This window comes from Oryctolagus cuniculus, chromosome 4 (assembly GCF_964237555.1).
Source record: "Oryctolagus cuniculus chromosome 4, mOryCun1.1, whole genome shotgun sequence".
NCBI classification, from domain to species: Eukaryota; Metazoa; Chordata; class Mammalia; order Lagomorpha; family Leporidae; genus Oryctolagus; species Oryctolagus cuniculus.
Window position 1 is genome coordinate 26,400,081 of NC_091435.1, and position 23,285 is coordinate 26,423,365.

Below are 23,285 nucleotides of genomic sequence, written 5' to 3' on the forward strand. Positions count from 1 at the left end.
AAAGAGGAAATCCAAATGGCCAACAGGCACATAAAAAAAAAATGCCCATGCATCTTTTGAAAGCCACCTCCCCTCCATTTCTGCTAAATGGTACCAGCTATTGTGTTTGTGCAACTCTGGAGTCAGTGGTGTGGGGAGAAAATGAAGGCAGGTTTGTGTCAGTCTGGTGTCTTCCAATTCTGAAAAGACTGGAAGATTATGCAGGAGAGGCAAGCAAAAGGCTGCTTGACCCAAAGAGAAGACACCTGATCTCTGATAGCCAACAGCATTTAACTGATGAAATTTTCTTCTCTCTTCTCATCTCTTTTCTCCATTTTTGTAGTTAAATTAGTTTATCTCAAAATTTCTCTTTTACCATGATATATACACACACACAAACACACATGTACAAGAGTTTAAAAAATTGAGGATAAGTGGTATTAAAAAAAGCTGTGTGGTCCAGGTGTTGTGGTGAAGCAGGTTAGGTTATAGCTTGGGCTACCTTAAGTGCCCACTTCTCTTCTGAGAAATTTTTGCGATAATGCAACTGGGAGGCAGCAGGTAACATGGTGGAGTCAGTGCCAATTATGTAGCAGACCTGATTGGAGTTCCTGGCTCCATTCAAACTGGCCCAGACTCTGCTATTGTAGATATTTGGGAAGTGAACCATCAATGGTCTCTCTCTCTCTCTCTCTCTCTCTCTCTCTCTCTTCTTCTTCTTCTTCTTCTTTTTCTTTTTCTTCTTCTTCTTCTCTCTTTCCTACTCTCTCTCTTTTCTCCTCTCTATCTTCTGTCACTCTGCCTTTTTCGTCAATTAATCAATTTTTTTTAAAAATAATGTGCATTATCCAGGAATTCTTTGGAGTCCCTTTTGTGTATGTGTGTGTGGTGTATTGATGGATGAATGGATAAATAGATAGATCTAGTCACTTGTTCATGGGCATTTAAATTAGTTCCAACAAGAGCAATGTCAATATAGGTGGCAGGCCAATTAATAACAGCTTTACACAATGATCTGCTATCCAGGAGACCCAACAAGGCCAGTTCACTCCCAAATGGCATCAATTTTCAATGTAGAAAGCCAGGGCTTCAAACAGACAGCAGTCATGATGGAAGTCAACCTCAAGAGCCCTGTCAGCTCTGCCACCCAAGAGCTGGGTCACAGGAAATGGAACTGCCCTGGAGTCAAAGGAGCCACAGACCTGATTGGCTCTTGGCTGAAAAGCCCCTGAACTCTGCCCAACTTCCAAAGTAACCACCACTGTTGAAGGGATGGCCTAGCATCAATAACATTGTAGGAAGAACTGAATTTATTTTTTTTTTAGAGACTCCATCTATTTGATACTAACCTATTCAGGCCAGCTCTGCTCCCTGAGCAGCTAGGTATGGGAGTCAGCAGGTGTCTTCCCTGAGGAGGTTCAAACCTCCCTTGTTATGCCTTTTCCAGTACCCTGTGTGAAGAAATAGATAGGTCTGGGCCCCATATATACTCGGCCAGGCTTAATGCCCACCTGATTGTTAGCAAGCTCCTCCTGTCAGGGTCTGTTTGCCTCTCAATGGAAAAATTTCCTCGTGGTTTCTTATTTCCTCTAATAAACACTCTCTCCTTTTAGACCCTGTGTGTCTAATCTGCTTTTTTAGATTAATTTTCTCCAGAATTGAAAATGAAACTGTAAATGGCTTTGCGCATGAAACTGATATGGGACTAGTCAGGGGAAAAGGATTAGGTTTATGAGCTAGAAGCCACACCCCCTGGCTCCAATGTGATCTCACCTATATCCACCCACCTGTCAATCAGACTATGTAACCACTCCCTTTTTGGAAGTGGATGAGATCTGGGGAGCACTGAGCCTGCCTCATTTTGCCACTGCTTGCCTGCACCCCTAAAAGACTGGTGTGAAGGTTCCCCCTTACTCTTTCTGATCCACTCTCCTTTAATAAAGCCCTCATATCCCTAGTTATTCTTCTCACTTTCAAAATAAATCCTAACCCTTACCATGTTGCATGTCTTGCTTGAGCCAGTGCTTAAAATTCTTAAGTAAATGGCCAGAACCTGAAATATTCAATTTTGGCTTAAGTTAGCCCATAACAAAATCTCAATGGAAGAAGTTTCAAGCTGGCATTGTGTCCTGCTGGCCATCTTCTGCTGAATATTGTCCTGACTGTGGGTCTCTACTCTGCCTCTATTCAGCTTGAAGAAGCCCGAGCTGTTGTCATCCCACACCCTAACAGAAGTTAGGGTCCATTCTTCCAGAGGAGGGAATGTGAGTAGTCAGACAGGTCAGATGGCAGTTAAGTTGGTCCTTGTGAAAAATGAGGAAAAGGGGAATCCCTCTAAAAGAGTGCAAAACTCCGAAATGCTTGCTTCCCCAAAAGTTATCTTTAGTAAGGTCAAAGTGTCAAATCCTACTGCATGTTTCTCCCCAAAAGTTGCCTTCAGAAGACAAAAGTGCTATCCCACCTTCTGAGTTTCTAGTTTTATCATGAGTAGAAAGAAGTTACTTATCCCACCCTTCAGATGTCTCTTTTTTTTTTCTTTTTTCAATTATGAAGAAGCAAGACAGGGCAAATAAGATTACAAATCAAGTCTTTTGATGGGTTTTGTCCCCACCTTGTAACTAATTACTAGCTGAATGTCAGGGGTCTTTTTTTTTTTTTAATTCCAGGTTTGTGCTTAAAATCCCAATAGCACTAGCTTGCTCAGGTTTTCCCTCTCTTGGAGCCCCTCTCCTGGCCCCTTCAGCAGAAGTTTTCTGACTTAAATAAATCTTTGTTTTCTCTCTGCCTTGTCCACATGGAAATTCTTCCATGTGAGACAAAGAACCAAGGTAAACTTTCTCTGCTGTCATTTCACCCGTAACACCCACTGCTCTTCTTCTGAGAAAGCTTTGTGATAAAGCATCTTTGAGAAAGCAGGTAACATGTTTAAGTCTATGACATTTATGTGGCAGACTTGAGTAGAGTTCCTGGCTCCTTTCAATCTGACCCAGCTTCATCTATTGCAGCTATTTGGGAAGTGAACCAGCAGTCAGAGTCTCTCTCTCTCTCCCTCTCTCTCTCTCTCTCTCTCTCCCTCTCTCTCTCTCTCTCATGTTACTCAGACTTTTTAGTTAATTAATTAATGTCTTTAAACAAAAAAAAAAAGAGACTGTGATTTTCCAGGAGCTCTTTGGAGTCCCTTTGTGTGATTGTAATATGAGTATGTATGTGTTGTGTGTTTGTGTATGACTGGATAGATAGAAAGATTTATTCATTTGTACATGAGCATTTACATTATTTCTAACTTTATGAATAGTGACACTATAAACATGAAGGCTATTATCCTTTTTGGAGTACTCATTTTCAAGTATTTTGTATATATATCTGGAAAATGTGTCAAAGGATCACATGGTATTTCTTAAGTCTGTCCTCTATTTTCTGTAACAAATGAGCCGTGTTACATTCCTACAAGCAATGTATTAGGCTTTCCATATTACCACATATTTACCATTAGCATTTATTGTTTTCCTCCTCCCTCTTCTTCAATTTATTTTAATTTTATTTCAAAGGCAGAATGACACAAATGGTGAGACAGAGATTATCAATCCTCTAATTCACTACTCAAGTATCTGCAAGAGCCAGAAATGAGGCAAACCAAAGCTCGGAGTATATAACTCAATCTTGGTCTTATATATGGGTGTAATTGACCCATGGATCCAGCCCCATTCTACCTCCTAGGATGTGTATTGGCAGGGAGCTGGAATGATAAGTGCAGCCATGTTTCCCACATCAAAGATTCCAATACAAAATGCCAGAGACTCAAGTAGCATTTTATTTTGTATTTTTTCAAGATTTATTTATTTATTTGAAAGGCAAAGATACAGAAGGAGAAGGAAAGACAGAAAGAGAATGAAAGTGAATGAGAGAGACAGAGAGACAGAGAGAGAGAGAGAGAGATCTTCCATCTGCTGGTTCACTCTCCAAGAAGTTGCAACAGCCTAGGCTGGATCAGTACTTGGGCCACCTTCTGTTGCTTTCCCAGGTGCATTAGTAGAGATCTAGATCAGAAGTGGAGCAGTCAGAAACTGAATAGATGCCCATATGGGACACCAGCATATGGTGTCCTCTAAGCTATAGCAGTAGTCTCTAAGTAGCATTTTAATGACTAGGCAAAAGTCTACCCTCCTTCTTAAATCTAAAAGTCTTTCTAGTTGGTGAGATGAGTGACTCATTGTGATTTTTCTATTTTCATTTCCCTAAGGACTAATTATGTTACTCACAAGTTCATGTGCTTTTGAGTTTTAGCTATTTGTGTGACTTCTTCACATGAATTTTAACAAGTTTGTGGAACATAGAATTAGATTTTATTTTGATATAAAATTTTTTTGAAATCCATGAATGTAAAAGATCTTCAAAAGGTTTATCAACAACTATGCATGGATTTCACACATTTTTTTCATCAAAATTAACAGACTGTACTAACATTTTTGCACAAATATTTTTAAATTTCCTCATGCATCCTTTTCCCATTAAAAGGATTTCTTGTCTCTTTGATATTGCGGTGGAAGACTGAATTCTTTGTCATGTGTGGTCTCTGAAGCAGCTGTTCATTTAGCATTTATTTTTCTAGTGTTTCCACAGTTATTTTCTTAGATGTTGAGGTTTGGAGGAAATAGAAAAAGAGAGAGAGGAGAAAGAAAGATGAAAAGAAAAATATTTCCCAATCTTTGCAGTGTACCTCTGTGATCGAGCATGCTTTCTGCACTTAGCTAGGCCATCTGCACACTGGCCTTAGCTTTCATGTTGAGTGAGCACTGCACCTAGAGTTCAGCAAGAGGGGGAGATTTACCATGGTCACAAGACTTTGATGAGAATGTTTCTCTTCCATCGTAAATGCATGTAATTTTCTAAATTCCCCAGTTTGCTGAGAAATTTTTGTGTGCCCTAATTTCCCAATGGAACTTCTCCAACTTTTCCTCCTAATTTTCTATACTCTATTGTTTGCTTCAGTTATAATCTTTTGCCCCATGTGGCTGCGGGTTTTTGCACGTACTTTACAATATTTGCTAGGCATTCTCACAGATCTTCATCTGATGGATTTCCCAGGTAGGTTAAACAGAGATGAGCTCCTTGTCTCAGTATTTCATGCAGCCCCCAGGAAGTCAGAACAAACCAATGTACTTCTTTGTCTCTTCCAGAACCAGGGAATAGACTCCTGTGTCGGAAACATGTGCTGTCATCTTCCCGAGTGTCGCTTGGCTGGGGGAAGAGAAGCAAGGAAAAACAAAAACACCCAAATTCATTTTTTTTTCTGTTTCCAGGTGGCCTTTTTTTTGATTCATCACGTGCTTGGTTGCTGTAAACCTCTTACTGTTTTTCAGATTCCTGACAAAATTACTGCTAATAATTTTTATTTTTTTTTTCAGGGTTTCTGTGGAGAGTCAGTTCTTTGGAGGTACATATTTCATTTTTGCTGACATCACTCATTCCACTGCTTTCAAATTATAAAACTTCTGCCCAAATATCAACTCCATGTACATTCAGTGACTGACTAGAAAGAAGAACCACAGTTTTTCATTGTATTCTTAAGAGTTCAGGAAGGTGTTGTCACTAAGAAGGTCAAGAAGTCCCCTGTGTCACAAACACATATCATTTTTTCTTATATTCCTGGAGTAAATATTTCAAAAGCACATTCACATCATATAGAAGTAAATGTAAGCTCATTATTATTCTGCATTCAAAATAAAAAATCCACTTTTCTGTTGAAACTCCACACCTTTCCTAGAAATAACATCCTCAGGGACAAATTGTGCCCTATGTTTAGACTCAGCAAAATTGTTACTCAAGAAAACTAGGATAAAAGAACTGTCTTAATAATAAGAGTCCAGACATTGAAACTGCAAATTCCCATGCTGGTTGTGAGTATGCAGAATATTGAGGCATTTGAGGTGAATGTGAACGTCTTATCTTTGCTATACCCAAATTGAATGCAAGGCAGGCATCCAGGTTAGCCTGCTGTGAAGATGATGAGGTGCTACACCACAAGAAAGCTGTCTAAACGTGAGATCTCGGTTTTGGAAAATTATTCAGAACTGGTTATCAGATGAAATGATAAGAGAAGTCCTTTGGCACAAATGATATAGTAATAATTCTAGTTAATCTAATCCAGGCATATAGTACATATTTATTAAAATAATTGAACAGAAAAACATTGAAATTTTACATTGAAAGAAAAGGGATTACAATATTTGAACTTTTAAAGACACTCAATAAAGAAAAAAACTTCAATCTTAAATTTCAAAAGTAAGTGAAACCATATAGATATTTGTATAAACACAGTATAACTTTATTTTGTTCTGTCCTAATGGCTCTTATTTGTAGTTTTGTACTTTTAGACTATTGAAAAAGAATCTATGGTGAGTTATATTCCCTTTATCTGTAGGTAAAATGTATACTTCTCTTTCTCTAATGGTTCATTAAGGGAAAACTATAAAATAATTCACAGATATATGGGAAAGGAAATAATTGGAATCAGAGATTTTCCCAAAGTTAAGGAGAAACAATTATCACAGGTAAACTGTCTGTCTATCTATCTATCAATCATTCCTCTGTGTGTATATTCCCAGTAACAGCATAACAATTTTGGAAACAAATAGAATGTGATTGAGAGGACTTTCCTCCAGAAATTTGAGTTCAGTTAATTGGACATAGGGTTCTGTGTCTGTTAAAACCCCCATGGTAAATGATTATAGTGTGAAGCAACAAATAAGAATAGTGCTGTAGATTAAGTGTTTGTATCCACATTAAGTTGATAATCAAATTCCTAATTTCCTCCATGTGAGAACATTGGGAGTAACCTTCAAAAATAGAAGATTAAAAGGCAGGATCTTTGAAATGTGAGTAGGTGAAGAGTGTTCAGCTGTTTTTAATGATGTTTTTTATAAAAGGGTTCCAGAGAGCACCTCTGCCCCTTTTCCTGGGATAGGATATGGTGAAAAGAAGGTCACTGGTGAATCACAACCTCAGTAGACAGAAAATCTCTGTATGGTAAGCATTTGGTCTTCCCAGGCTCCAAATTCTAAGAAATAAATTTTTATGATAGTTTTGCTGTAGCAATCCAAGTATACTAAGATTAAAATAAATGGTATCTATTTTTATGGAGATAACTAATAATCACCAGCTATCAATTATCAGTCTTTAAAGAGTTTTAGAGGTCAGCGCTGTGGCTCAATAGGCTAATTCTCTGCCTGTGGCGCTGGCACCCTGGGTTCTAGTCCCAGTCGGGGCGCCGGATTCTGTCCCGGTTGCCTCTCTTCCAGTCCAGTTCTCTGCTGTGGCCCAGGAGTGCAGTGGAGGATGGCCCAAGTCCTTGGGCCCTGCACCCCATGGGAGACCAGGAGAAGCACCTGGCTCCAGGCTTCGGATCAGCGCGGTGCGCTGGCTGCAGTGCCCCGGCCACAGCAGCCATTGGAGGGTGAACCAACAGAAAAGGAAGACCTTTCTCTCTGTCTCTCTCTCACTGTCCACTCTGCCTGTCAAAAAAAAAAAAAGAGTTTTAGAAACCAAACAGAAAAAAGTGTATTTTATATAAACACACACACACACACATATATATATATATATATATGTGAGTATACACATATATGTTTGTATGTATGTAGATATATATGGGATTTTCTTTAGATTGGGAAGATTTTTTTATCAATAATCCATGGCTAAAAAACAATAATACACCATGAGAGGCAGTTTGATATACTATATTTGATGCTCAACAAAATGAAAAAAATTAGGTAAAAAATATGCTATGATAACTATGAAGTGAGAGTATTGTACAAAGTTTAAGGCACTATGTGGAACTAATGCAAAACATATCAGAGTACCAGGTTCAAGTCCCAGCTTTACTCCCAATTATAGATTCCTTTCAATGTGAACCTTCTGAGACACCAGATGATGGCTCAATTATGTGGCTACCTGACATCCATGTGGGAGACCTGGACTGAGGTCCTAGCTCTTGGCTTTGGCTTGGCCATGACACAGCTATTATTAACATTTATGGAATTAAACAGCAAATAAGAGATCTCTGTCTATCTGTATCTCTCTTTCTCTGTCATTTAAATAAAATAATTCATTAAAATAAAGATATTTCTGAAATATACATGCATTATATATGTAAAATATGTCTATATATTATATATATATTGGTATGTTACCAATGTGAAAATGAAATCTAATAAATATACACTATATAAATAAGCCAAAACCAGTAATATAATTTATATTTATTAGATTTAATTTTCACAATGGTAACATATACCTATACACACACACACACATATATACATCTTCAAGAACAATAATTGTCTATCTCCACATTGAGCCTGAACACTGAGGACTGAAACTACTGAGTGTTATGAATTGAACAGAACCTAGCTGCTCTAAATTATGTAGTTGTTTAGTCTCTGAAGTCTAATTTTAAGGACTGATGGATTAAAGTTGGTTTAATTATGGCATCTGAAATGGAGGCTTTTTGGAAAGTCATTTTGTCACTGGGGATTTGCCCTTTGAAAGTAGTTCTCATGAGATGGTTGTTTATTTTTGTTGAATTGAGTCTAGGTTCTCTGTCTGCTCCCATCCAAACATGTGATCATTCTACACCTATGCCACCATTGCCAGCTTCCTCAAGATGCTAGACTAATGGGTCCACCTGATCCTGAACTATGAAATTCCAGATTATAAGTCAGAATAAATTATTTCCTTCCCACAAAGATTCTTTAGCGTATTTTAGCAAAAGTAATGAACACTGGACAAGCATACTTAAAACATTATTTGCTAGCATGTATTAAATTTGAAAGAGCACAAAAATATTACAGACCAGGGAGCTCAGTCACCAGAAAGCTAGAGAGGGGAAACAAAGTCAGAATTTACTCAGAGGTTTTAGAGGTTAAAAGTCTGAAATCCAACTGTCAATAGAATTGTTTTGATTCTGTGGCCTCTCCAAATGTGGTTTTTGCTCATAGATGGCAATCTTCTCCCTCTGTCTTTGTGTGGGCTTTCCTATAGGCATATTCATGTTGTGTCCAAATTTCCTCTTCTTATAAGGATACCAGCCTGACTGTATTATGGCCTCTTCTTATGACCTTGTTTTAACTTAATTTCTCTATTAAGTGCTCTACTTTCAAATGTCACTTTGTTAGGTACTAGTGGATAGAATTTCAACACATGAAACTTAATAGGACACAATTAAGTCCCTAATTCTACAACAGCATGATTTTTCTATTCCACTTTTTCATTAATATAATTTCTCAGGGGCCTTCGGCCCAGGAAAATGGTTGATTGTTTATTGTGGAAATTCCTGAATGAGCTAGTGATTGCTTAATACAGTGGACTTCAGCAGCCACTTGTAAAACATTTCATGAACACCCTATCACAGAAATTTTCACCTTCCTTTTCCAACAAAGCCACAATTCTAATTATTCATGCTGAATCCAAATCAAACCCAGCACTGAAATCTTTGCATTAAACCAAATGTCCAGTTTACAACTAGTTTTGTTTATCTTCCCAATTCAGAATATGCAGGTTCTACAGAAGCATTGTTCTCCTTTACCTGGACAAAAATGGAGTGCTGTTTCTCTTAAAACAGAGTGTGTGTTATTCATGTTTGGATAGCCAACATTCCACAATATGCCATAGACTAAAAACCATCTGGTTCATATTGGATAAGAAAATCAAGGGCTCTGAGATTGATGTGTCCAAATATAAATAGGATTCATTTAAACATGTCATATGATATCAAGTATTTGGTTTATTAATAAATTGAAATCATAAAAATATTTTATAAAATTGGATAAAAGAGTGTTGCTATTCAAGGTAAAATAAAATCTATCAAACTAAGTTACATTCTAATTGTAAAGCAATTCCATTTTGCCTTATTGATTCCAATATTCTTATCCAAATAGGACAAATTTAATGGCTTCAATATATATCCATCCTTTCTTATCACTTTTCCTGGTGGATGAGATTTATATAATTGTAGACTTACAGACACTGTTGGTTAGATTTTACTTTTTTAAATCAATAAAAAGAATCAACCACAGAAAAAGCAATTCACATCAATTTGAAAGGGGAGAATCAATTTATTACTCCATATGCAATCAGTTGTGTATGCAAGTAGCTAACGAGATAAAATAAAGATCAGAAAAAATTTACACATATTTATGTAATAACATATAATAAATATCAATCAAAATTTTTTTCTCCTTCAAAACAAATAATTATACTTTGTGAGAATCTCCTGTACAACACATGAGGTATTTGTCACTTGACTTTAAAGGTAGATATTCACAACTTCCAAGGTCATAATATGATATTTTGAAGTGTAATATTTAAAAAAATAGAGTCAATGCTGGCATTGTAGTGAGGCAGGGAAAGCTACTACCTATGAGGTCAGCATCCCATATGGGAAAAGATTTGGGTCCTGTACACTCCACTCCCAATCCAGCTTTCTGTGAACGGCCTGAGAAAAGCAGTGGAAATTGGACTAAGTGTTAGGGTGCTTGATACCCATGTGAGAGACCCTGATGAACATCTTGGCTCCTGACATTGGCCTGGTCAAACACTAGCTGCTGTTGATATCTGGGGAGTGAACCAGTGGATAGAAGATATCACTTTATCTCTCTGTCAACACCCATCTCTCTGTAACTCTTTCAAAATAAATAAAGTTTTAAAAAATGGAGTCTATTATGTTTTTAGGAAACACATTAATATGATGAGGTAGTAGCTGACTACTGTTTGTCAAAGACTATTTCATTTTTTATCATTATTCAACTATTCAAAATTTCTAGCTTTGAAATTAAGTGTCAAATTCTTTAGAAACTTATTGGAAATCAAATCATATTTCAGGAAGTTGAAAGATAAAACTATTTGAAAATAGATGAAAGAAGATAGAAGAATTATTTTTCCCTAACATAGTGGCAATGAGATTATTGTTTATAATTTGCAGATTAAGAAATATAAAACTGTGGCACAGAGGGTTAATGCCCTGGCCTAAAGTGCTGGGATCCCATATGGGCGATAGTTCTGGTCTTGGCTGCTCCTCTTCCTATCCAGCTCTCTGTTTTGGACAGGGAAGGCAGTTGAGGATGGCCCAAGTCCTTGGGCCCCTGCCACATGGGAGACCAGGAAGAAGCTCCTGGCTCCTGGATTCAGATCAGCGCAGCTCTAGCCATTGTGTCAAATTGGGGAGTGAACCATTGTATGGAAGAGCTTGCTCTCTCTCTCTCTCTCTCTCTCTCTCTCTGCCTCTCTTCATTCTGTTTAACTCTGACTTTCAAATAAATAAAGAAATCTTAAAAAATAATAAAACTAATAGTAATAGATGTGATATATGGGAAGGGGGAGTTAGGTCATATAAGATCATTTCCTATAAAACAATCTAATGGATATGATTTAATTTAAAAACTGAGGTGCAGGCTGGTGCTGTGGTTTAGCAGGTAAAGCTGCCACCTACAGTGCCAGAATCCCATATGAGGCCAGTTCAAATCCTAGTTACTCCATTTTCCATCTGCTCTCTGCTATGGTCTGGGAAAACGGGAATAAGATGGCCCAAGTCTTTGGGAACCTGTACCAGTATGGAAAACCTAGAAGAAGCTCCTGCCTCCTAGTTTTTGACAGGTTCAGCTCTGACCATTGCATCCATTTGAGGATTGACCAGCAGGTGGAAAACCTCTCTCTCTTTCTCTAACTCTGCCTCTACTTCTGCTTTTCAAATAAACAAATACATTTAAAAAAATGAGTTGCAAGCATATTGGCAAGACTACAGGGGTGACTGACAAGAGAATTAAGAAGAAAATACAAAACACACATGATTCTGTTAGTACTGTTGGATAAGTTGGTTAACAAAATTATTCAGAAGATCTGTGATCATATTTATTTAGAACTTTAAGACAAAAGTACAGTCCAGTAGGAGAAAGGAAGCATTGACAAGCCTTGGGATCCAGAAAGAGTTCCAGGAACAGATCCTCAGAGTTCACTTTGTCCATTATAAAGAATCGCCCATATAAAAGCAAAGAATTTTGTTTTGGAGACCTCCCACAAAAGTTTCCACCTGAAACATTCATATTCCAGTCGTGAGGCACAAACCTGACTCTGACCAGTTAAAACATGTAAAAATCACTTTTGCCTTAAGTACTACAAGGGAATTAAAAACTTTCATCAACACATTATAAATTTTCAGTTAGTTGAATTGTTCTTATCCTAGGAAAGATCAAAGAGCAAATGTTCAGGATTACAAGGATATACACAAGCAGAAGGCTATCCCAAACCACTTTAAAAGAACTCAGTTATAGAAGGAATGGAGAGAGAGAAAGTATTAGAAGGCCTTTTTAGTGAGATATTGGCAGAAAGATTCCTGGGTTTAGAGAAAGAAAGAGCCATCCAAATACAGGAAACACACACAACTCCCAATAGACATGACCAGAAAAGAGCTTCACTATGACACATTGTAATCAAACTTACCACAGTGAAACATAAAGAAAAGATTCTAAAATGTGCAAGAGAGAAACACCAGATTACACTCAGAGGATCTCCAGTTAGGCTCACAGCAGACTTCTCATCAGAAACCATATAGACTAGGAGTGAATTGTGAGATATAGCCCAAATACTAAGAGAAAAAACTGCCAGCCCAGAATATTATATCCTGCAAAGCTCTCATTTGTGAATGAGAGTGAAATAAAAACCTTTCATAGCAAGCAGATTGAAAGAATTTGTTACCACTCATCCAGCCCTGCAAAAGATGCTTAAAGATGTGTTACACAAACACAGAACGATGGTCATCAATACAAAAGAATGTAAAGGGAAGGGCGCCACTGCTCACTGGGCAGCACCCCGGGTTCTGGTCCCAGTTAGGGCACCGGATTCTGTCCCAGTTTCTCCTCTTCCAGTCCACTCTCTGCTGTTGCCGGGGAGTGCAGTGGAGGATGGCCCAAGTCCTTGGGCCCTGCACCCACATGGGGGACCAGGAGGAGGCACCTGGCTCCTGGCTTCAGATCGGTGCAGCATGCCAGCCATGGCAGCTGTTTGAGGGGTGAACCAACGGAAAAGGGAGACCTTTCTCTCTGTCTCTCTTTATCTAGCTCTGCCTGTCAAAACAAAACAAAACAAAACAAAAATTTAAAGGAAGAAGATCTCTCAGTAAAAGATCACAGGAAGTTCAAAGTATATGTTAGAAATATCTAAGAACCAAAGTGATCACATAAACAAGAATAGTGTCTGCAAATATTAGCTGATAGAATAAAAAAAGGAGAGAACGATCCGACATGAGAAGTGAGATACACAGCAGACTCATAGAATGGCAGATGTCCTAAACAGCACTCTGGCCTCAGAATCAGCCCTTAAGGCATGCAGATCCGGTTGACAAGCCCATGAGAGTATTTCAGGCATGGAAAGCCAAGACACTCTGGCAAAAAAAAAAAAAAAAAAAAAAAACAACCAAGAACAAGAACAACAACAACAACAACTAAATGAAAGATCTCTGCAAGTGAGATCCCAGTAGAAAGAACGGGTCATCATCAAAGAAGGAGGTACCTTTCTCTGAAGGGAGGAGAGAACTTCCACTTTGACCGTGACCTTGTCTAAATATGGTCAGAGTCGGTGAACTCAGGGGGCTTCCATAGCCTTGGCAGCTCATGACAAGAGCCTAGGGTGATTACTGAGGCCATAAACAAGAGTGTCAATTTGTTAAGTCAACAACAGGAGTCACTGTGCACTTACTCCTCATGTAGGATCTCTGTCCTTAGTGTGCTGTACATTGAGATTTAATGCTATAACGAGTACTCAAACAGTATTTTTCACTTTATGTTTCTGTGTGGGAACAAACTGTTGAAATCTTTACTTAATGTATGCTAAACTGATCTTCTGTATATAAAGAGAATCGAAAATGAATCTTGATGTGAATGGAAGGGGAGAGGGAGTGGGAAAGGTGATCGTTTCAGGTGGGAGGGATGTTATAGGGGGGAAGCCATTGTAATCCATAAGCTGTACTTTGGAAATTTATATTCATTAAATAAAAGTTAAAAATAAAAAAAAAGAAATATCTTTGGAAAAATGGCAGGGCAATGTCACTACTTATCAATAATCATATTAAATGTAAATGGTCTCAACTCTCCAGTTAAAAGACATTGGCTGAATAGATTAAAAACCAAAACCCATCTATTTGCTGCTTTCAAAAAACACATCTTTCCAAAAAAGGTGCCTGCCTACTGAAAGTGAATGGTTGGAAAAAAATATTCCATGCCAACAGAAACCAGAAAAAGCTGGTGTAGCCATCCAACTCCTTCAAATTTACCCAATGGAAATTAAATTGGCAAATAAAAGAGCTATATGCACCTCAATGCTTAATACAGCTCAATTGACAATAGCTAAGTCATGGAATCAACCTAAGTGCCCATCAATGGAAGACTGGATAAAGAAATTATGAGATATGTATCTAAAGAATACCACATAGCAGTAAAAAATATGTAATCCAGTCATTTGCAACAAATTGGCGGAATTTGAAATCATCATGCTGAGTGAAATAAGCCAGTCTGAAGGGGCAAATATCATATGTTCTCTCTGATCTTGACAACTAAATGAGCACTTAAAACAAAACCTGTAGAAGTGAAACTCACATTATGAGAAACAATGACTTGATCAACCTTTGTCCTGACTGATGAGGAAAAGTTTACTATATTATTCTTTTCAGTATTTTATTTTTCTACATAATACCATTGGTTGAACTTTATAATTAACATACATTTATTCTTAGGTGTTTAAATTTAACTGAAAAGTGATCCCTGTAAAAATAAGAGTGGGGATAAGAGAAGGAGGAGATGTACAGTTTGGCACACACTCACTGACTTATCCCTAATGGTAGAGCTAGAAACATGCCATGGGACTCCAAATTCCATTAAGTTAACAGGTACCAATGCCATCTTACTAGTTAAAGTGATCATTTTAAGTCCATAATTGATTGTAATGATAGGATTAAATGTCAAAGGGATCAAATAAATATGACTAGTGTCTGCTAATAATAATTGGTGGTATTAAAAAGGAGAGAATGATCCAACATGGGAAGTGGAATACACAGCAGACTCATAGAATGGCAGATGTCCTAAACAGCACTCTGGCCTCAGAATCAGCCCTTAAGGCATTCAGATCCAGCTAAAAAGCCCATGAGAGTTTCTCAGGCATGGAAAGCCAAGACACTATGCTAAAAAATGACCTAAATGAAAGATCTCTGTGACTGATACTCCAGAGGAAAGAATGGGGCATCAAAGAAGGAGGTACCTTTCTCTGAAGGGAGGAGAGAACTTCAACTTTGATTATGGCCTTGTCTAAATAAAGTCAGAGTTTGTGAACTCAAGAGGCTTCCATAGCCTTGGTCGCTCATGACAAGTGCCTTGGGTGATTACTGACGTCATAAATAAGAATGTCAATTGTTAAATCAACAACTGGAGTCACTGTGCTCCTACTCCCCATATAGAATCTCTGTCCTTAATGTGTTGTACTATGTGAATTAATGGTAAAACTACTACTCACACAGTTCTCTATACTTTGTGTTTCTGTGTGGATGCAAGCTGTTGAAATCTTTACTTAGTATACACTAATTTGTTCTTCTGTATATAAAGATAATTAAAAATGAATTAATTAAGAATGGGATGGGAGAGGGAAAAGAATATGGGATGGTTTGTGGGTGGGAGGATGGATGGATATGGGGGGGGGGGATGCTATAATCCAAAAGTTGTACTTTGCAAATTTATATTTATTTAATAAAATTTTCTAAAAAAAAGAACTCAGTTATATAGGATTAACCATGCAGATATAAATCTGTGCTTACCTCTTTGAATTTGAACAATGACTCTATTCACAAATTAGATTTAAATGATACACACGTCCTCATGTAAAACATGTAGCCTACTTTTGTTCTTACCTTTGACTAGATATAAAAGAGCTAGCAAAACTACATTTAAGATATACTGCCCAATAAAATATTATAACAGAATCCTTATATGAATATATATGACATTTCCATTAATATTTGTCAATGAGGTTATTTTTACTGTCACCATAATGATGCAATATCAAATTAGTTGTCATGGTACATTTAATTTAAATTGCTTGTTCTTTGAGATAAAAAATGACAAATTTAAAATCAATATACAGCTGATTTATTTTTCTATTGTCCTAAAATAGCAGAAATAATTATACAAATGTTCAAGTAGAATTTTATAGATTCTATTTTGTGCAAAGTTCAACAGACATAAAATATAAAAGTACATTTTCAATTTTCTTGGTCATGTATAATTCTTAAACCGAGTGAAATTTTATTAATTAAATTGAACTAGTTGTAGTTCAACTTATATGGTAAGAAAATTAATCATTCTTCCACTTTTTATAGAAGAAGCTAATAAACTTTTTGAACAGTTTTGTCAATTTGTTTATTTTTTCTTGCTTCCTGAGTGTGATTTCACACACATTTACTGTATTTTGGACACTTGCTAAACTCAGACTGTCATCCTCCTAGACATTCTTGCAGCATTTCTACATTTGCCATATAAACATCACTCCTTACTGTAGATGGGGGGGGCAGAGGGTTTTGTATTTTGTTTCCTGGGTAATATAAATTTCTACATCTGCTGCCATTGACCCTGAAGGTAGAGGCATGAAGATAGAATGGGGAAGAAAATAATAGATTCCCAACAAAAAAGAAATAAAGAAATAAATTTATTGATTACTCCAGAACATCCCTCTCACCAAACACATACATACTCAGACAAATTTCTATCAAAACTCTGAACTGGGTGGTAAGTTTGCTTTTATAAATAAGTAGTTTGTATAACCCTCACAAGAGATGCCCTTATTCTTTGATTCCCAACAGTATAGGCTTTGAAAATACTTATTGTCTTAGAAGCATTCGTTAACCAGCATGTCCCTGTTGTCTTGCTTAAAGCCCTAGTTTTGGAAGAAAAGACTATCATGAAGGTGGGTAAGCAGGTGGTCCAGAGCACAACACTTATAATTCTACCTACACCAGTCTAGGGAGAAAAACCAGCTAAGAACTTAAAGAACTCCTATAATTTTAAAACATTCATAGATATCTGACCGATCAGTAGGTGATTAAAAAATAAAAAGTCTATGAATGAAGTAGGCAGTCATACAGGCTAAAATTGATTAGATTTGTGAACTAGAAGACCACCCTTCTCCATGCCCTTGTGTGGCCTCATTCCCCTACCTGGCCACACCTGGGTGCCCACCAGACAATCAGGTTAATTAACCACTCCCCTTTGGAAGTGGGTTAAAAGCTGGGACAAGGTGTGGGCCAGCCTGCTCTTCTTCCCTGGACTCTTGCCAGGAGGAAGCTGGCTGTAGCTCTGCACCTCCAGGGCGCATGGCCTTTAGGCCACTCACCCTAGGCTTCCTGGCCCAGATACAGGCCTAGATGCTCTTCCATGTGGCTGGTTCCTGGTGCTTGGTATGAACCCCTATTTACCTCTCTCTCTTAAATAAAGCTGTCACTCTCCTATGTGTCTTTCTCACTAAATAAAAGAAATGTACCATGCTGCCTTGTTTATCTGTGCCAGTATTTAGAATTCTTCTCTAAACATTAGGCAAAAATCCTCTCGGGCTTATTAATATTGGAGATTTATTAAGAAGCTAATGGTGAAATCGTATGGCACCCCAAATTCCAGTAGCACATGTGGCACCCCAGGTAGCAGTGCTGGGAAACTCTAAAGGGCCACATTTTTAGTGGAAATTTTAGGGGGTCATTTCCAATTTCATGAAGAATGAACATTTTAAGAATTGCATCTAAATTATATACCACACACATATTTGATTCTGCTCAATGTGATATAGATTCACACATGCACACACACATACACACACAGAGAAAGAGAGAAAGGGAGGGAAGGAGGGAGAGAGAGAGGAGGGGGAGAGAAAAAAGAGAAGGAGATTCAGACAGAGAGAGAGGCAGCACTAGGCATTTTTCACTCCACAACATGGGTAGTTACCAGACAGAACAAATAAAGTAAACCTGGTGGAAGTCCAACACAAAAAATTATAGACATCTCATTTGCCCTCTGACACCACAAATGAGAGAGCCCAGACTGGCTCCATCATGCAACTCCTTCCCAGAACAAACACACTAAACAAATCAGGATGGAAACCCCTTGTAACAAATAATTTTATGAGGAGTCAGATGGGTTAATAGGTAGTCAGGGATCCCAATGTAATTTGGGGTGTGAAATATTTGCTCCCTTCCCCAAAACATTATCTTTAGCAAGAACAAAGGGGCTGCCCTCCTTCCTTCAGAATCTCCAAATTTACCATGGAATATCAAGGGAGCTCTCCCAGACCTCACAGGTTATTGTGAAAACAAGTTACCTATCCCACCCTTGGCAGGCCAGACAGGATGGAGAATTGTAATCAGACCTTTGGATGGGTTTTTGTCCCTGCCTGGTAACTGAATGCCAATCTGATTGTCAAGATTTTTTTCCCTTCAAAATTGCATTCAAAAACCTCAGTGATACAGAGCCTTTTGTGTTCTTTCCTTTCTTGGAAGCCCCCCCTTCATGCTGCTCCAGCTGTAGGTCCTTGATTCTAATAAATAGTTTAAATCTCTTTGCTGTCTGCTTGGAAATTCTTCTTCCATGTGAGACAAAGAACAAAGGTAATACTTTCTCCACCACAGTTTTCCCATAACATTATCAAGGATCACATGATCTAGGTTTTGAGAACAAGCTCTAGGTCTCAATAAAAATAAGCCACAATGGGCTCCATTAAGGCTACACCCTCCACTCCCCCAACCCTGCATTCATAGTAACTAATAACCACTAGCTATGTTCCTGGGAGGTAATGTGGAAAAGACATACAAAAACCCCTTGAGTGGAGACCTCAGCTTCTTGGTCTCTCTCTCTCTCTGCCCCTCTGATCCTGTTGTTTGAAGCTTTTCTTCTTCTTAGATACAACCTCACTTCTACTCTCACCATTTTGTTTGGTCACATAAATTGTCATCAGCACCAGGACATGGTTCAGAATCTTACAGAAAGAAAAAAGGTAGAGTGGAAGTCAGACTTGAATGCATTGAATTCTTATCCTCCTTGAATATGTGTGCATTTCAAATCTAAGTTAAAGCTCAATAAACTTTAAGTGTATTAGTACAAAATGTAAAATAATCAGTAGCATTACAATTATCAGGGGGACATTGTTTAAAAAATTTCTTAAAAATCAGTCCCTTCTTCAAAATTTTACATGTTGCGAATCACTTTGTGAAAATTTTAAGTCCCAATGTTAGGAAGTGAGATATGAACTTATGTGTGTGTAACAATGGCCAGCATATGCATCTACATCTCAAAGCCATCCTGATAATGTTTCAGGGGCAGCCCAGGTATTTGCATCATGCCCTGCCCCCTTCTACTTGATAACCAGCCAGGTGGAGGTCCCCACCCCTTCTGCCTGACAAATCTTCCACAATCTCCCAGGTGCAGCCCAGTATTTGCATTTCAAACACCCTGCTTCAGATCCCAATTCTCTAGGGGGTCTTGCCCACCCTTCCTCCTGTCTGATAACATTTGCATCCATAAGTCCTTTGTTTCAGGAGGAAATGTACCTTCAAGGAAAAACTCAGATAGAAGTTTTTCTATTTACGTCCAAAAAGCCCTTTGTTCCAAGAGGAGCAGAGTTGGGGAAGCAAGACCCATCTCCGGCCTCAACCAGATGGTACACTCAGCCCTCTGCCTCTCTGCTGAGCTGCCCACCTGGCCTGGTCAGGTGTAGTCTCTCTACTCAACCATGTAACCTCACTCCTTCCCCCCCCACACCCTGTCCGAGCGACTGGGCACTCTCTCAGGCTCTGTCTCCCACTACTTTCTGTCTCACGCCTGAATTCTTTCTTGCGTGAAGACAAGAACCCTGCATTTCTCCTGTAACACCTCCGTGGAAATTTCACATGTTAAAAATCCCTTCGGGTTTGCCATATGATATCAGAAATGACCCCCGAAAATATATATCTAAATGTGGCCCTTAAAATTCCCCAGAAGTGCCATCAGGGATGCCACATATGTTACTGGAATTTGGGGTGTCATGATATCACTATATGCTTACTAATAAATCCCCAATATTAATAAGCCCAAGAGGGTTCTTGCCTAATATTTAGAGATGAATTCTAAATACTGGCATCAATAAATGAGCAGTACAGTACATTTTAGGCTTTGATTTAGTGCAAAAGGTGCGTAGGAATTCGAGGGCTTTAGTTCAGTTTAAAGAGAAGGGAAAATCTGGAAACCAGGGTTGCATCCATACCAAGCAGAGAGCAGGCCAAAAGCCATGTGCAGCAAGTGCTTTGAGCTGCTATCCACTGCTTATCAATGGCAGCAAAGCAGAGGCAGAGAGCCTTTTGGGACACTCCTTGATTTTTATATTTCTCACAGGGGATATTTATATTCTAAAGAAATGTTAGTGAGAAAAATTATTTTTGTAGTTTATTTGGTTAGATGATAAATGATGGGAGTGTTACAAAATGAAGGTATTTGCTGTGGTTAAGGATATATATGTAACAGTTGGCAAAGCACAGCATGTAAGTACAAGTGCAATGGGTTGTTAGGAGCTTTGTATGAATGCAGGTAAGTATGATCTTTATATGTGTGAGTAATGAAAACAGGGAGATTTTGGCTAAGCCATCATAAGTTCTCAACTTGCCATCCATTAATAACCACATTGAAACTACTACTGTAATAGTTTCTTAGTGGACAGATGCTGAGGAATATGATATAGACAGCAATCAAACAGGACTAAAAAAGTGAATTTTAGGGTTTTTTAATGGAAAATTAATTCCTTTGTTTAGAAGGGAAATACAACATATTTATGATTATATGTAGCAAACACACATTTACAAGCAAAACTGATCATCTGTTAAAATACAAAAGTAAAAAAAAAAACTAATTCATAACTAAATAGTGCTAAGAAATAGAAAACAAGATTTTTTTAAAGGTAATTAACTTAATTTAATTGAAAGGCCAAAAGACAGAGAGACAGAGACAGAGATAGCCATAGAGAGAGTGATCTCCCATCTGCTGGTCCAATCTACAAATGCCTACAACAGTTGAGGCTGGCCAGACTAAAGCTTGGAGATTGAAACTCAATGAGACCCCCCCATATCAATGTCAGAGACCCAAGTACTTGACCAATTACCTCTGCCCTGCCTTTCCCCAAATGCATTAGCAGAGTTCTGGAATAAAATGTAGAACCAGAACTTGGACACAGGAACACCATTATAGGATGCATTAATGCTAAGTGGCATTTTAGCTGCTACATCAAAAGTCTGCTTCCCCAAACAAGTTATTAAACAAAGAAATTTCAAATTAAAAGAAAATTCTCAACAAATTTTACATTGAAACTGAGATCAAATAGAGTTTTTATCACAATATTTTATTTGGTAAAAACTTTTTTTTTTTTATTTTGAAAGAGACAGAGGGGGAAAGAATGAGGGAGGGGCAGAGAGAGTGGGGGAGAGAGAGAGAGAAAGACAGAGCGAGCACACTCGAGAGAGCACTAGAGAGGAGGAGAGTAAGTTCATCCACTCGTTTACTTCCCAAATGTCTGCTATAGGCTAGGACTGATATCAGGCCCTGAGAACACAATCAAAATTCTCGACATGGGTAAGAGGGACCCAAGAGCCTGGAACTTTTTTTTTTTTAGCAGAGTGATAAGGGATAGGGCTTCTGTCAGGACGGAAGGGACAGAGAGAGAGCACCCAGTCGCTCGGACTGGGAAAGAGCGAGGTTACATGGTTGAATGGAGAGAATGAACCTGGGCAGGCCAGGCAGGTGGCTCAACAGAGAGGCAGACGTCTGAGAGTACAGTCCCTTTGGACTCCTCAGGTTTTTAAGGGAGTCTGTTTACCCACCTCCCTCTCATCTCCAGGACAAAGGATGGAGAGTCCTGGCAGAAGGGTTTGTTGGGTGAAAATTAGCAAATTCTTCCCTATATTTGCTGGCACCCCAGAAGGTTTTATTGCCTCATGTTATCAGGTAACCCCTTTGGTCCTGAGGAGAGAGAATTTTCCCAGGAGCTTTCCTTGGGGGAAGGGCTGGGACCACCTGGTAGGTTATCAGGATCTGAGCAGGACTTTGACATGACAAGATGCTGGGTTCTGGAGCTACTGCAGTAGGTGCTGGTCTTCAGGCCTTTCACATACATGCATAGGCTCAATTTCTGACTTCCTACCTAATGATCCCTCATAATTCTTTTATGTGGATATATGGGTGGAGTTCCATCTTCTGTAGCTACTTTGGAAGCTGACAAATAAATGGGTGTAGAGATGGATATGGGTATTTTTCTCTTGCTATCTGTCCTAATGTGTTTGAGAGTGGCCTCAGCATTGTCCTTCTTGGTCCAGAGGGCAGGTCACCTTGTCTGATGAGGTAGGCTGGAAGTCCTGTCTTAGAAGCACCTGGAGCTAGATGGCTTGTCTTCTGTTGGATGGAGTTTTCTTTCAATCCCTTCGAGCCTAGAACTTAATCCAGCTCTTCTACATGGGTGGCAGGAACACAAGTATATTAGCCCCCACCACTGTTTTCCATGGTGAGCATTAGCATCAAGCTGGAATGGAGAGCAGAGCCAGGACTTGAATGCAGAGACTTTGATAAAGGATGACACTCTTGCAACCAGCAGTTTAACTGCTGTCCTAAATGAGCACCCCACAGACATCATTTCATTTAGTGTTTATGGAAGTAAATAATATTTTATGCACAATTTAAAGATAAAATGTAATGGTTAGAAAACATAAATATTATAAGTGGTTAATAAACTTATAGAATTAAATCAAAATGTTTTACAATACTATAATGAATTTTACCAGAACTAATAATAGTCATTGCTCCAAAGATATATATGAATATACTATTCTAAATATATTTGTACATATTTTTCTACAGTTCCCCAGGAACTCTACTATCTTCTCTGAAATATTGCTTCATGTTAGAAGATATAGGCTTCATGGCCAGTGTTGTGGCTCAATAGGCTAATCCTCCGCCTTGCGGCGCCAGCATACCAGGTTCTAGTCCCAGTTGGGGTGCTGGATTCTGAACCGGTTGCCCCTCTTCCAGGCCAGCCCTCTACTATGGCCCGGGAATGCAGTGGAGGATGGTCCAAGTCCTTGGGCCCTGCACCCACATGGGAGACCAGGAGAAGCTACTGGCTTTGGATCAGTGCGATGCTCCGGCCGCAGCGCGCTGGCCGTGGCGGCCATTGGAGGGTGAGCCAACGGCAAAGGAAGACCTTTCTGTCTCTCTCTC